The following is a 13,569-nucleotide window of genomic DNA, read 5'->3' on the forward strand; positions in this document are numbered from 1 at the left end:
TCACCCTCTAGCACAGCACTGCCAGAACTTTCTGCAAAGAAATGCTCTGTAACCTGTGCTGTCCAGTATGGTAGCCGTAGTCACTTGTAGCTGCTGAGCACACGAAGAGTGGCCAGTCCAACAGAGGAAGTGAGTTTTAATTTTTAGATTTTAATTCATTTCACTGAAGTAGCCACACGTGCCTAGTGGCTACCACATCAGACAGCGCAGCTCTAGAACGCCGCGGCACGTAAATACGGCTTCCGCGCCCACCGTGGGTAACACAGAGCCGCTGCCTAGAGTGCCGCCTTGAGAACGACGCTGCAGCCGCCTCTGTGATCCATGGGAAAGAGCTCAGTATCCGCTTCCGACCTTGACCTGGAAGCAACAGCTCAACCCACCCCGGGGCACGAAGTTTCCAGCGGGTTAAACAGACCCGCTCTCTACTTGTGAGGGTTGCTCGTGGTTTGGCTTCACTCCCTCTGCCTCCTCCCAGGGGGGGCAATAAATCTTGCTGGTGCTTTTCCCAAACACAGCTCCCACCTTCCTCTTCTCCCTGGGCCTCCCCTCCGGTCCCACTCCAGGGCTGGCCGGGCTCCTGACCTCCCCCCCCCCGCCCCCCCCAAACACACACAGGGCTGGCCTGGCTGCTGACTCTGGTCCCTCCCACACCAGGGATGAGCCACTGCAGTCCGGGGAGGACTCCCTCCGCCTCCCCGCTCAGCCCTCACTAACCTGCCTCTGCCCTTCCACGTGGATCAGGACTCCATTCTCCCCACCGCACAGTGGCCAGCACCCACTCCTCTTCCTGAAAAGCCACCCAAGAATCCACATCCGCCTTGTTAAATCCAACTCCGAACACACCTCTCTGAGCCTCCTCAGCAGGTGCTGACGCCCTCCACAGCCACCTTCCCCGGCGCCCTGGGCACCGGCTCCACGCCATGCACTCTACTTTGCGCTCATGGCTGCTCTCCTGCTGCATATTTAAGGAGCCGCAGAACTGCAAGCTCCCAGCTGTGCCCCAGCCAGATCCTCTGGGTTATACCGTCCCGTGTTGCTTCTGCCCTCTGGGCACGTAGCGCCATGTTCCCGGCGGCACATGCCAGGACCCAGAGGGACTTGGCGTGCCGAGGCAGTCGCCGGGGAAACGGAGTCTCTACTGGGTGCTTCTCTCCTTGTCCCCCACTCTGGCTGCCTTCTGCAAGGCCCTGAGAGCCTCTGGGGCAGAAGAGAGGGTGCAGGTCTGAGACTCACGTAGCAGAATCACCTCCTATTGTCCTTGAGGAGAAATGATAAAAGTTTCCCTAGGTGCTGCCTGGTTGCCAACTGGCGTTGAGCTCCCCAGCCTGAGGCGCTGTCCTACAAGGCCCACCATCCTCGCCCCGGGAGGGCCCAGCAGGAGTCTGCAAATGCAGGCACAGCCCTTCCAGCCTGCCAGACGTGGGTTTAGCGCGCAGGATGACTGCCTTCCTGGATGTCTGTGAGACATCTCCAACTCAGCGGGTCCTGACTCTCCACCCCCCACCGAACCCATTCCTCTCACCATCCTCCCCATCTCCGGAAAGAGCCACCGGCCCTTCCGATCGCCTCCGGGCTAAAATCCCGACAGCCATCACCGACTCCCCACTCCCCCATCCCCCATGCCACTCAGCAGTGAGATCTGTTGGCTCTGCCTTCAAAACACACCCAGAATCCTTCCCCTCATCACTTCCATCCTGGTCTAAGCCATTATCCGCTCTCCCTAAAATTACTACATAGCTTCTAACTGGCCTCCCTGCTTCCACTGCTGTCTCTTCTCCACCGGCAGTCAGACTGATCCATTTAAAACCTACAACCCTCTATATGTCCATCAAACTGATGAATGGATACATACATTGTGGTTTATATACACAATGGAATACTACTCGGCAATGAGAAAGAATGAAATACGGCCTTTTATAGCAACGTGGATGGAACTGGAGAGTGTTATGCTAAGTGAAATAAGTCGGGCAGAGAAAGACAGATACCGTAGGTTTTCACTCTTATGTGGATCCTGAGAAGCTTAACAGAAGACCATGGGGGAGGGGAAGGAAAAAAAAAAGTTAGAGAGGGAGGGAGCCAAACCATAAAAGACTCTTAATAACTGAGAATAAACTGAGGGTTGATGGGGGTGGGAGGGAGGGGAGGGTGGGTGATGGGCGTTGAGGAGGGCACCTGTTGGGATGAGCACTGGGTGTTGTATGGAAAGCAATTTGACAATAAATTTCATATTAAAAAACAAAAACAAAAAAACAAAACCTACAGCCCTCCAATGTCTCCAATCTCCTTCAGGGAAAAAGCCATGGTCCTTACAAGGTCCTACAGGACTTGTTCCTCATCATCTCCCTACTTTACCTCCTACTTCTCTTCCTCTCACTTCTACTCCACATTCACCTGCTGCCATGATGTCCTGTGAACGTACCTCAGGGCCTTTGTACTTACTGCTCCCTCTCCCTGGAACATGGCATGGCTCACGCCCTAACTTCAGGTCTCTACTCAAATCTCACTTTATCAGAAAGGCTTCTCTGGCCATACAATATTAAATAGCAACCTTCCTTCACCCCCAAGCAATTCCTGTGCTCCTTCTCCTGCTTTGCCCACCACTGTCCTACCTCTAATAGCATATGTTCATTTATTTAATATCTATCTCCCCCACTGGAATCTGTTCTGCTTACAACTACATCCCTAGTGCCTAGAAGAATGCCCCAAATATTTGTGCAATGCTCTCCTTTAGACCTTCTAACAATCTTATTCCAATCTCATTTCACAGACAAAGAAACGGGGCCAGAGGGCATGATAACTGACTCAAGGACACGGGGCAAGTAAGTGGCCCGGCGAGGATGTGAATGCAAACCTTACTCCTGAGCCCTGCGTTGTCAGATCCTCCCATTTTCCAAGGTGGTCAGAAATGCAAGTTTTTATATAGAATGTCCAAATCCTTAAGTATTAGAAATTTAAAACTCGGGGCAGGTCAAACAAAGCCGATGCCCACAGGCCAGATGTCCAGAGACTACAAGTGAAACGCCTAGTAAACAGAACTGAACAGAAGCCGTGGCCAGGAGGGAATGCATGCCAACCCTTCTCTGGGTTTGCTGCGATGATTAAATGAGATAATCCAGTAAAAATGCAGCCCCGGGACTTGACACCAGGTAACTGTCCAATCAACTACGCCATTACTAAACAAGATGTCGGTCCCACAGCCAGAGAAAGGCGGGGATGTTCCATAGCTGGTCATGGACAGCAGATGCTAAAACCGGGGATATAAGTGCCGTGGCAGGATGTGACCCCAGCAGGGCCCCAGCTCAGAAGCCACGCCCCCCCATACACAGTGCCGTCTGCAATGCTGTCATCACCACCAGGGCCCGGGTCTACCTGACACAGCAGATGTCCTCCCACTGCCAGGAGCCCGTCAAGGCTTTAGAACAACCTGTGCTCCGCAGGCTCATCACCCGCATTATCTAAAATGCGGATTTGTTCTAAGTGCTGAAATGCTAGAATGAAGAACATTCCGTGAAATCCAAGAAGTGGGGGGTGGGAACCAACAGAAGCACGGATTTCTACCCCACACCATGGGAAATCTGCCTTCTGGCTTTTCTCAAACCAAGATACATTCAAGGCTAAAAACGAAAACGTACAACTATTAGCTATATTCACGAGTGGGCGTGTGAGGAAGTTAAGACAGCAAGTGTATTTCTTGGTTGACGTTGGGATGAGGGGGTCCTCTGTGGCTGTCTAGTAGACGACGGGTCTGCCCCACCCGCGTCAGGTGCCGCTGGCACAAGAGCCTGGCCCCAGGCCACCACACAGCAAGAGGCAGAGCTGTGGCGCAGTGGGACCACGTTCCTCCCACCCCACCAGCCTCCTCTCCCCCGGCGGCTCCCCAGGAGACGGGTCCCCAGCCCCAATCTCACTGTTGCCAGGACAACAGTCACGATGGACAACTGAGGACAAGAGGTAGCTGATTTCTCGGTTCTTCTCGCTCGGTCTCTGTGTGTCTGTCTCTCTCCCGCCCTGACTTCCCTCTTCCCCACCAGCCTCTCGTGAGAGCAAGGCTCAGGGGCGGGATTAGTCTCTGCCTTACCCTCACGGCAAAAGGCCTCGAAGGGAACAGTGAAGCAGGCGTGGGCAGAGTGCAAGGAGGGACATCAAGAAGACGAGACACAGCCGAGCTTACGAAATGGCAGCATGCCAGAATCCCAAGCTCGGGGGCTCCCGGGAGAGAGGTTTGTGGCTTTTATGGTAAAGGGGTGGTTCTTCCCTCCAAGACATGCTCAAGGGCGGAAGGTCCTGCACCTAGGGAAAGACTCCACCGTGAAGAAGAAAGGCCATCCCTGGTCACAGTGACCCTGGGCTTTGGGTTTAAGTAAAAGGAAAGGCAGAGCAAAGTGGCCATTCTGCCCTGCGTGTCCCCCCAGGAGCTAAGTGGAAAACCACCCAGCGTCAGCCTACACCGCACTCCCTAGGGCGCCCCGGATGAACATGACCTGGCCCTCACTGGGGCCGGTGGGTGGTTTTCTGACCTAGACTCAACCCTGCACGGTCAGCCCTGGGCTCTCCCTCCTCACCTCTGAAGGGTGGGGACAGAGGGCAGCCCTCTCTTCCCTGATAAGGACAGGCTGACCCATCTAACGGAACGTGGTCTGAAGGAAAGGCTGGCCGCCCTCTGCGCCATCCCGTCGTCCCTCCACCCTCCGCCGCTTCCTTGACTTCAACCACGTCCCCCTCCCTGGGAAGGGAACTCGGAGCGTGAGATCCAGGGGAGCTCATGATTCTGCAGTTTGCACCTGGCAGTAGGTATGTGCCGGGTGGATTTCCCCGATGCCTGTCGTTCCCAGATGGCAGCTGGGGCGCTTAGCAACCTGCAAGGTCCCCAACTAAACTCTGGTGTATGGCCACAGGGGAATAAAGGAAAACAACCCCCGTTCTTCAGTCCCCTGGGCTTCCTGCTCTACCTTAACGGGCCCATGGAGCTGGGTCCTCAAGTCCACTTTGACGGCCATGTGTCACAGGTAAGGGCCATGGACTGCCTACAAAGTGAGACACGAGCACGCCAGGGCCACCCTCCCGGACCTCAGCTCTGCAAGGACCTCAGAGCTGTCCGGCCCCGCCCCTCCCTGCAGAAAGAAGCCTGGAGCCAGAGAGGCTTAAGCAGGAGTGACTGGAACCTGAGACGCCCATGCCTCTTCTTTTCACTACCCGGACATGCCCACCTCGGTGGCAAAGCAGAAGGGGAAGCCTGTGCACCAGGCCCAGGGCTGGTTTGAACCTTCCCTGGGGACGACGGCTGATGTCCACCTGTTGGGAGTTGCCTGCCCTTAGCAGAAGGCTGGGAACTTTCACATGAGAGAGCAACCTCCCCGGTGACAGCAGTAAAGAAAACCGAATCAGAGGATCTGGGATGGGATCCCCTGGGCCTCACTAACTGAGGAGGGGCCGAGGCCCGGAGAGGAGCCTGCCCGCTGGAGGCCACACAGCCACCAGGGCAGGACTTCCCCTCAGCACACGGTGCTTCCTCCCAAGGCAGTTTAGAGGACAAGACAAAGCCACGCCGACAAAATACAAAGCGGGATGCGGATCGTAAGAGCCAAATTCTGAAATGGAGCCGCCTCTGCAAAGGAGATGCCGGCAGGACTTGCCTCTGGTGCAAGCTTCAGACTCTCATGGAGAGGAGCATCCAGCACGCGGTGTGTGTGTGCACGGATCTCAGGCTCCTGTCCTTCCGGGCAAGGAAAGGAACCTACTGCTCAAGGCTGTCCCGACACTCACCAGGTACCCTTCTCTGCGGTTTTAAAAATCAGGCTTGGGCGTGGGGTTTTCTTTTGAGGCGATGAGTATGTTCTGAGACCAGACAGAGGTGGCGCCTGGACAACCCGGGGAAGGTACTCGACTGCACACTTTTACGTGGTTAACTTTGTAAGAACGTCCCCTCCGCGGAAAGGAAAAAGAGAAAGAAGCAAAGCAAACCCGCAAAGTTCTAAAACCTTTCCTAGCTGAGCACACGACTGATCACGTTTGTATTTTTTAAAATTGTTTTTAAAAGAAGCACCCAAACGATGGGAAGTTTGGGGGTCTTTTCTAAACTTCTCTGTTTCTGCACACTTTTATCCACCAACAGCAGCACGACAGTAGTCAGTGCGAGTGGCTACGGGGTCCAGACATGGCGCTGAACACGCTCTTTACGTTTAATGTCCACAGCAGCCACAGGACACAGCCGGAAAGGCTCGAATATCTGGTTCTCGGCTGCTACTCTTATATTCTTATAAGAATTCTTGGCTGCTTTCTACGAGAATCCTCTACGAGAATGAGGAGGTACTTCTATAATCAGAAAAACATGGTTTTAGGACCCTCTCAAAACACAGAAGCACAAAAGACTTGAAAGAATAATTGTCTATCAGCGTTTTTTTCTTTACACTTGCGCTTAACAGACATTGCACGACATATGTCAAAAAATACACAGAAGCCTCTCCCAAACCCCAGTCTACCTGGCTGTGACTTGAACCAAAAGAGTCAACAGCAGGAAAGGGCTCCCAGACCACCACGACCGCCGTGGGGCCCCTCCCCTGCCACTGGGGTTTGTCAACAGGCATTTCTGGAGGAGTTGCGGGTTCCACGTCAAAGAAGCCTTTTCTCGATAAACAAGGAAACTTTAACCGTCTAAGTGCGCTCCCATTCACGGTCGGGAGGAGTGCCAATTGTTAGAACCTCTATATGAGATGATTTGGTAATATTTCTCAACATTAAAAATGTGCCAGGGCGCCTGGGTGGTTCAGTTGGTTAAGCATCTGACTCTTGATTTCGGCTCAGGTCATGATCTCACGGTTGGTGAGATCGAGCCCCGCAATGGGGGGGCCCGCCTGGGATTCTCTCTCTCCTTCTTTTTCTGCCCCCGCCTCAAATAAATAAACTTTAAAAAAATAAAATAAAAATGTACGTGCCTCGTTTCTCAAAAAATTAGAACTCTACGTAGAACTACCATATGACCCAGCAACTCTACCTCAGGGTATATGCCCCCAAGAACTGAGAGCAGAGACTCAAACAGGTACCCGCACAGCCGTGTTCACAGCAGCTGAAAGGTGGAAACAACCCAGTATCCCTCCACAAATGAACGGATAAACAAATGGGGTATACACATGCAACGGAGTATTATTCAACCTTGAAAAGGAAGGAAATCCTGACAGGGGCTGCAACACGGATGAGCCCCGAAGACACCACGCAGAGTGCAACAAGCCGGTCCCAGAAGGACAAATAGTGTCTGCTTCCACTTTTGTGAGGTGCCTGGAAAAGGTAAATTCATAGACATAGAAAGCAGGATGGCGGTAGCCAGGACCAGGGGGAAAGGAGGTGGGAGAGCTCATGTTTAATGGCCACGACGTTTCGGTCTGAGATGATGAAAAAGTTCTAGAAGCGAATAGTGGTGACGGTTGCACAACACTGTGGGGGTACTTGGTGCCACTCAACTGTACAATTAGGAGCCCAATTAAAGAAATGTCACATCTCTATAATGGAATACAATGCAGTCACTAACAAGGATGAGGCAGTGCCACGTGGACCTAGAACCCTCTCAAAGCCAGCAGGTGAAAGATCAAGTACGGAAGAGGGGATATACTATTTGCGTGGGTGTGAAAAGTCTGTGTCCCAGATCCAGATTTGGAAAGAACTGGAATCCTGCAAGGGCACACGAGACATGACGGTGGCTGTCTGAGGGATGGGGAAGAGGACGGCTGTGTGTGAGAAGCTTACCTTCCACGGTATAACCTTTTTCACACCTTCATGATTTTATACTATGTACATTTCTAGCTACTTAAAAATCAACATAAAGAAGTATAAAATAACATCCAACCTTTGCTTCTTGCTATTTTTAAAAAATGTTTATTTTTGAGAGAGAAAGCCAGTGCAAGCAGGGGAGGGGCAGAGGTGGGGGGTGGGGGGGGGGAACAGAGGATCTGTGCTGACAGCAGCGAGCCCAAAGCGGGGCTCGAACTTATGAACCACGAGATCATGACCTGAGCCGAAGTTGGACGCCCAACCGACTGAGCCCCCTAGGCACCCCTCTTTCTTGCTATTACAGAGGAGCTTACACCAGACCAACACTTAAGCCACGAACAACTACAGAAGCTGGATAAGACAGCTATCTGAAGCCTATGGGAAACAACCAAGGTGGCTAGGATGGGAGGGGACAAGGTCTCTGAGGGCAGGGAAACACACTCCGTCACTTTTGCCCTTGAGGTCAGGGTTCAGAGGATGGACAGAGAGCAATGGCTTCAGCTTTCAAGGGGGTGGAGAGGCAAGGATGGGTGAGCAAGCATTCCAAGGCAGAGCAGCGGGGTGAGGTCCTGGAGACAAGAGAGCCTTTCTCTACACAAATCCTGCAAGGCGTCTGCCCACCGCCAAGCGACATGGGGTGAGAGACCAAGAACCCAAGTGGAAAGTGAGAGCTGAGAGGCTAACACTGAAGGGTAGTTTGGCCGTCTTATTGTGGCCGGGAGTCCAGGGTCCTTCAAGGGGAGGACCAGCCTTTGAGTTAAGACCCTTGAAGGACTATTTCCTAAGAGTAGGCACAACAGAAACCAGCTCTCGGAATAAACCCCGGCCCCAAATCTTCTAGACCCCACATTGGATCAAGGTGAGGTGCAAGAAAAGTCAGTCCTCTCTGGAGAGACACATCCTTCAGAGCTGCTACTATTTTCCATACATGATATTCAGCATTTAATTTATCCAGCAATTTTTATTTTAAAAAAAAATTTTTTTTCAACGTTTATTTATTTTTGGGACAGAGAGAGACAGAGCATGAACGGGGGAGGGGCAGAGAGAGAGGGAGACACAGAATCGGAAACAGGCTCCAGGCTCTGAGCCATCAGCCCAGAGCCCGACGCGGGGCTCGAACTCACGGACCGTGAGATCGTGACCTGGCTGAAGTCGGACGCTTAACCGACTGCGCCACCCAGGCGCCCCATATCCAGCATTTTTTAAAAAAGGCCAGGATGCGGGTGGCTCAGTCAGGTAAGCATCCGACTCATGGTTTTGGCTCAGATCATGATCTCACAGTTTCATGAGTTCGAGCCCCACATGGGGCTCCACGCTGACAGTGTGGAGCCTGCTTGGGATTCTCTCTCTCTTCCTTTCTCTCTGCCCCTCCCCAACCCGTGCTCTGTCTTTCTCAAACTTAAAAAAAAATTTTTTTAATTAAAAAAAAAATGTTAAAGGCCATGATGCCATGAGATGGGACCAAAAATCAACAGGGAAAAGCAGACACGTCAGTATTTCAGATATTGCCGTTGTCCAAAAGTTTAACATTTTTACTATGTTCCAAAGAATAGATGACAAAATGGAGAACTTCACCAGAGAAGTGGAATGTGTCTTTTACTTAAGTCAAATGGAAATTCTAGAGATGAAAAAAATGCAATATTGAAATTAAGGATGTAACAGAGGAGCTCAAGCACTGAGCAGACAAAGGATTAGTAACCTGGAAGTCACATCGGTATAAATATTCAGTCTGAAGCAAAGGAAAAAAAAAAAGGAAGATTCAGAAAAAAACACAGAGATTTCTGGAACATGGTAATGTATAACAAGGACATCTAGAGTCCTGGAAGGAAAGGAAAGAACGGGGCAAAGAGATACTGGCTGAACATCTCAAAACTGATGAAAGACATCAAGCCATCAATTCAAGAAGCTCCTCAAATACCACGCAGGGTAACTGCAAAGAAAACCTCCAGGCACGTCACCATGAAACTGCTGGACACCAGAGACAGACTGTAAGAGCAACCGGAGGAAAAAAATACAAAAACTACGTATTACTTTAAAAGGAGCAAGAGTGTGTCAGACAGCCAGCCGGCATTTCAACAAAAATAGCAGAAGCCACAGGATAATGGAATGACGCCTTCAAAGGGCTCTGAGTCCAGCGCTGTCGACCTAGAATTCTACCTCTGACAGCAAGTGACTTCCAAAACCGAAAGCAAACTGAACACATTTCCAGGCAATTAGAAATGCAGAGACTTCCCTAACAGACCTTCGTGAAGAGTGACACTAAGGGGAATTCTTCAAGAGGATGGAAGAGCTGGACTGACAGGGCAGAGCCTGCTTGGGATTCTCTCTCTCTCTCTGCCCGCCCCTCCCCATCTCTCTCTCTCTCTCAAAATAAATAAATAAACTTTAAAAAGGGGGGGGGGCGCCTGGGTGGCTCAGCTGGTTTAGTATCTGACTTCAGGCTCAGGTCATGATCTCGCAGTTCAAGAGTTCGAGCCCCGCATCGGGCTCTGCGCTGACAGCTCAGAGCCTGGAACTTGCTTCAGATTCTGTGTCTCCCTCTCTCTGTGCCTCCCCTGCTCATGCTCTGTCTCTCTCAAAAATAAATACACATTAAAAAAAATAATAAAAATAAATAAAAAATGGATAAAACTTGCAATAGCCAGAAAGTCTGGGGGGAAGGGGAATTAAATGTTGGGAGGCCCTTGCACTGTGCCCAAAAAGGTAAAAATTTGGGGTAGATGCAAATGCATCATGATGGACATGTATCAGCATTACTTCATTGTTGGAAGATATTTTGATGCATTTTTGTAAAAATCCATGTTGTCTTTAAGTACATCAAAATCAATCAAAAATGAGAGGTCAAAAATCAAGTTCCGACGGATTTCAAAGGACTGAGATTACACAGAGTATGTTCTCTGACTGCAGCAAAGTAAACTGAAATCAATAATAAAAAGAGGGCCTTAAAAATTCCCTGTATGCTTGCAAACTAATTGATGTACCCTCAAACAGCCTGGGGATCAAAGATATCTCAGTGGAAATTAGAAAGTATTTTGAACTAAATGACAACAGAAATAGGACATATCAAAATCTGTAGAAGGAAGCAAAAGCACATAACGCGGGACATCCGAGCACCAGGAGCGTGTTTTAGAAAAGAAAAATGCTAAAATTAGTTAAATTACATCTCAAGAAGGTAAAAAAGGACATGATGTCAACCTCAAAGAAAGTAGAAGAGAATCAAAGTCAAAAACATAATGCATTACTGAAGCGCACAAAGAAAGCAACAAAAAGGTGGTTCACTGAAAAGGCTCAAACATTAATAAACCTCAGCAAGACAGATAAAGGACAAATAAAAAAAAAGAGAAGGCCCAAACTAGCAATATCAGTAATGAAAAGGGAATATCGCTATAAAACCCACGGAAAGACAAAAATCCCACGTCAAAAATGGGACATATTCATATGAAGTTGGTTAAGTTCCTGAAAAAACAAAAACACGTTATAACTTATACAAAAAACCTCATACCTTTGAGGGAGACTGAATCTCATAAAGAAAACTCCTGAGCCACAAGGCTTCACTAATGAGTCATTTTTTTTTTATTTGAGAGAGCACGCCACAGCAAGAGAGTGTGCACGAGAGCTGGGGAGGGGGCAGAGGGAGAAGGAGTGGGAGGGAGGGAGGGAGGGAGGAAGAGAAAAAGAGAGAGAGAGAGAGAGAGAGAGAGAGAGAGAGAGAGACAGAGAGAATCCCAAGCAGGCTCTGTGCTGTTAGCATGTAGCCTGATGCGGGGCTTGATGTGGGGCTCAATCCCACGACCCTGGGATCATGACCTGAGCAGAAATCAAGAGCTGAATGCTCAACCGAGCCACCCCGGCGCCCCAAGAGTCCTACTCCTGCAAAGAACCCATATCTTCTTCAGACTCTCCCAGGTTAGAAAGAGGAAACACTTATTTCCTAAACCCAGAACAACCATGACGTCCAAACCTGCCAAGGACACAGAAAGGAAGTAAAATTGCAAACAGATCTCATGCACACGGTCACAAGAGTCCTAAGGAAAACATGGGCAAACTGCAACACCCAGTTTTGGGGCGGGGGTGTGTGTGCAGAATTCCGCCCCTCCTGATGGTAACAGTGCTTTTCTCATTCCCAAAGGGATAGACGCAGATTATCTGATTTTCACCAAAGGTTTTATTCTCACGTACACTTTACACATAGGGAAACTGAGGCCCAAAGAGGCGAAGGAGCTGGCCCAAGGTCACACTCAGGCTAGAGCTGGGCAAGACCAATTCATTCCACTCGATAGATACTTACAGGCACCTGCTGTGTCCCAGTTAAGCCTGGGGGTGTGCATCTGTGCCTCTCCACCCTGTGCACCTCCCTTCGGCCTCCCTGGACCCCTCTCTCCTGGAGCCAGTGTCTGCTTTGCTACTGCTCACAACACAGCAGAGGAGCAGCGTGGCCCGGAGAGACTGCCAGCGCCCCCTGGCTGCTACGTGGCGCTCGGGAGTCCCGGAGCAGGTAGGAATGGCCCTCTTTGTCAGGCTCCCAACCCTGCCCCTGCCCAGCGGGGCCATTAGAAAATGCCCATGTTTGGGGCGCCTGGGTGGCGCAGTCGGTTAAGCGTCCGACTTCAGCCAGGTCACGATCTCGCGGTCCGTGAGTTCGAGCCCCGCGTCAGGCTCTGGGCTGATGGCTCAGAGCCTGGAGCCTGTTTCCGATTCTGTGTCTCCCTCTCTCTCTGCCCCTCCCCCGTTCATGCTCTGTCTCTCTCTGTCCCAAAAATAAATAAACGTTTGGAAAAAAAAAATTTAAAAAAAAAAAAAAAAAAAAAAAAGAAAATGCCCATGTACTCCACGGCCTGTGCACTGCAGCCTGACCGTCCCCATTTCCAAGCTCTACAGGTTACAAAGCACTTCTGCTTGTATTTCTGCCTTCAGGGAAACCTAAAGACAAGCATCAATACTCCTGCTCTGGAGTCTCAACACCCCCACTTTGCAGATGAGGAAAGCAAGGCTCTAAGAGGGGGATAACTTGTCCATATTATCTATGCAGAGAATATCAGATCCAGGTGAGACACAGGACCTTCCTCTACTGCACCGGGACACCCCCCACCAAGCACTGTTTGATGTGACTGAGGATGTCCTGGATTATACCAACTATATGTCCTGAGATAGACAAGACTGACGGGTGTGCTGAAGGCTGCACAAATACTCTAGAAAAAGAACTCCTGACCTAGATAAGCGATGACACAAGCTTTTTTTTTTTTTTTTTTTTAAATGTAGAGAATCCAGAGGGATGCCTCCACGGTATGAGAGAGGAGATACAGAAAGAACCCAGCCAGCATGTAAAACAGAAACTGAAGAACGCCTTTCAAGACACTCTAAAGCCAGTAAAGGACGGGATTCTTTACATACATTCAAGCAGAAACAGCTCGTGGGTAACCACAGGCTACAGGGGTGGGGACAAGGAGGCAAATTCAATGACCTGCTAAGCTTGGCCCCTTGTGGCAACAGAGGCTGGGGAGATTCCTCTTCTGAAACCTGTCTTCTGAAGGAGTGGAGTCTGAGGCCCAGCTCAGAAGCTTCTAGATCTCCTTGGTAAACAGAGAAAACACATCCCCAGGAGAGAGGAAGTGAGGACTCATCAGCAAATGACTCAGTGTGTGCCTTCGAAGAGCATCATCTAGAAAAGGGGAGGCCCGCCAAGGAGGCCCCCAGGCCTCCAGAGAGGCCCCCGAAACTCTGGCCCTGTCCACCTGAGTGGAAAACAGCCATTTCAGTGAATCCAGAGCCAAGAGCACCACCTGAACACAAAATGACATGGTTCCCAGA

General features: G+C 50.5%; 1 protein-coding gene across 4 annotated transcripts in view; it reads right to left on the minus strand.

Annotated features, from left to right (window-relative positions):
- Positions 1-13,569, minus strand: part of ADCY3 (adenylate cyclase 3) — a 92,062-nt gene that overhangs the window by 30,317 nt on the left and 48,176 nt on the right. The window lies entirely within an intron of this gene.

This window comes from Puma concolor, chromosome A3, assembly GCF_028749965.1.
Source record: "Puma concolor isolate L17-30 chromosome A3, mPumCon1.1.hap2, whole genome shotgun sequence".
Lineage (NCBI taxonomy): Eukaryota > Metazoa > Chordata > Mammalia > Carnivora > Felidae > Puma > Puma concolor.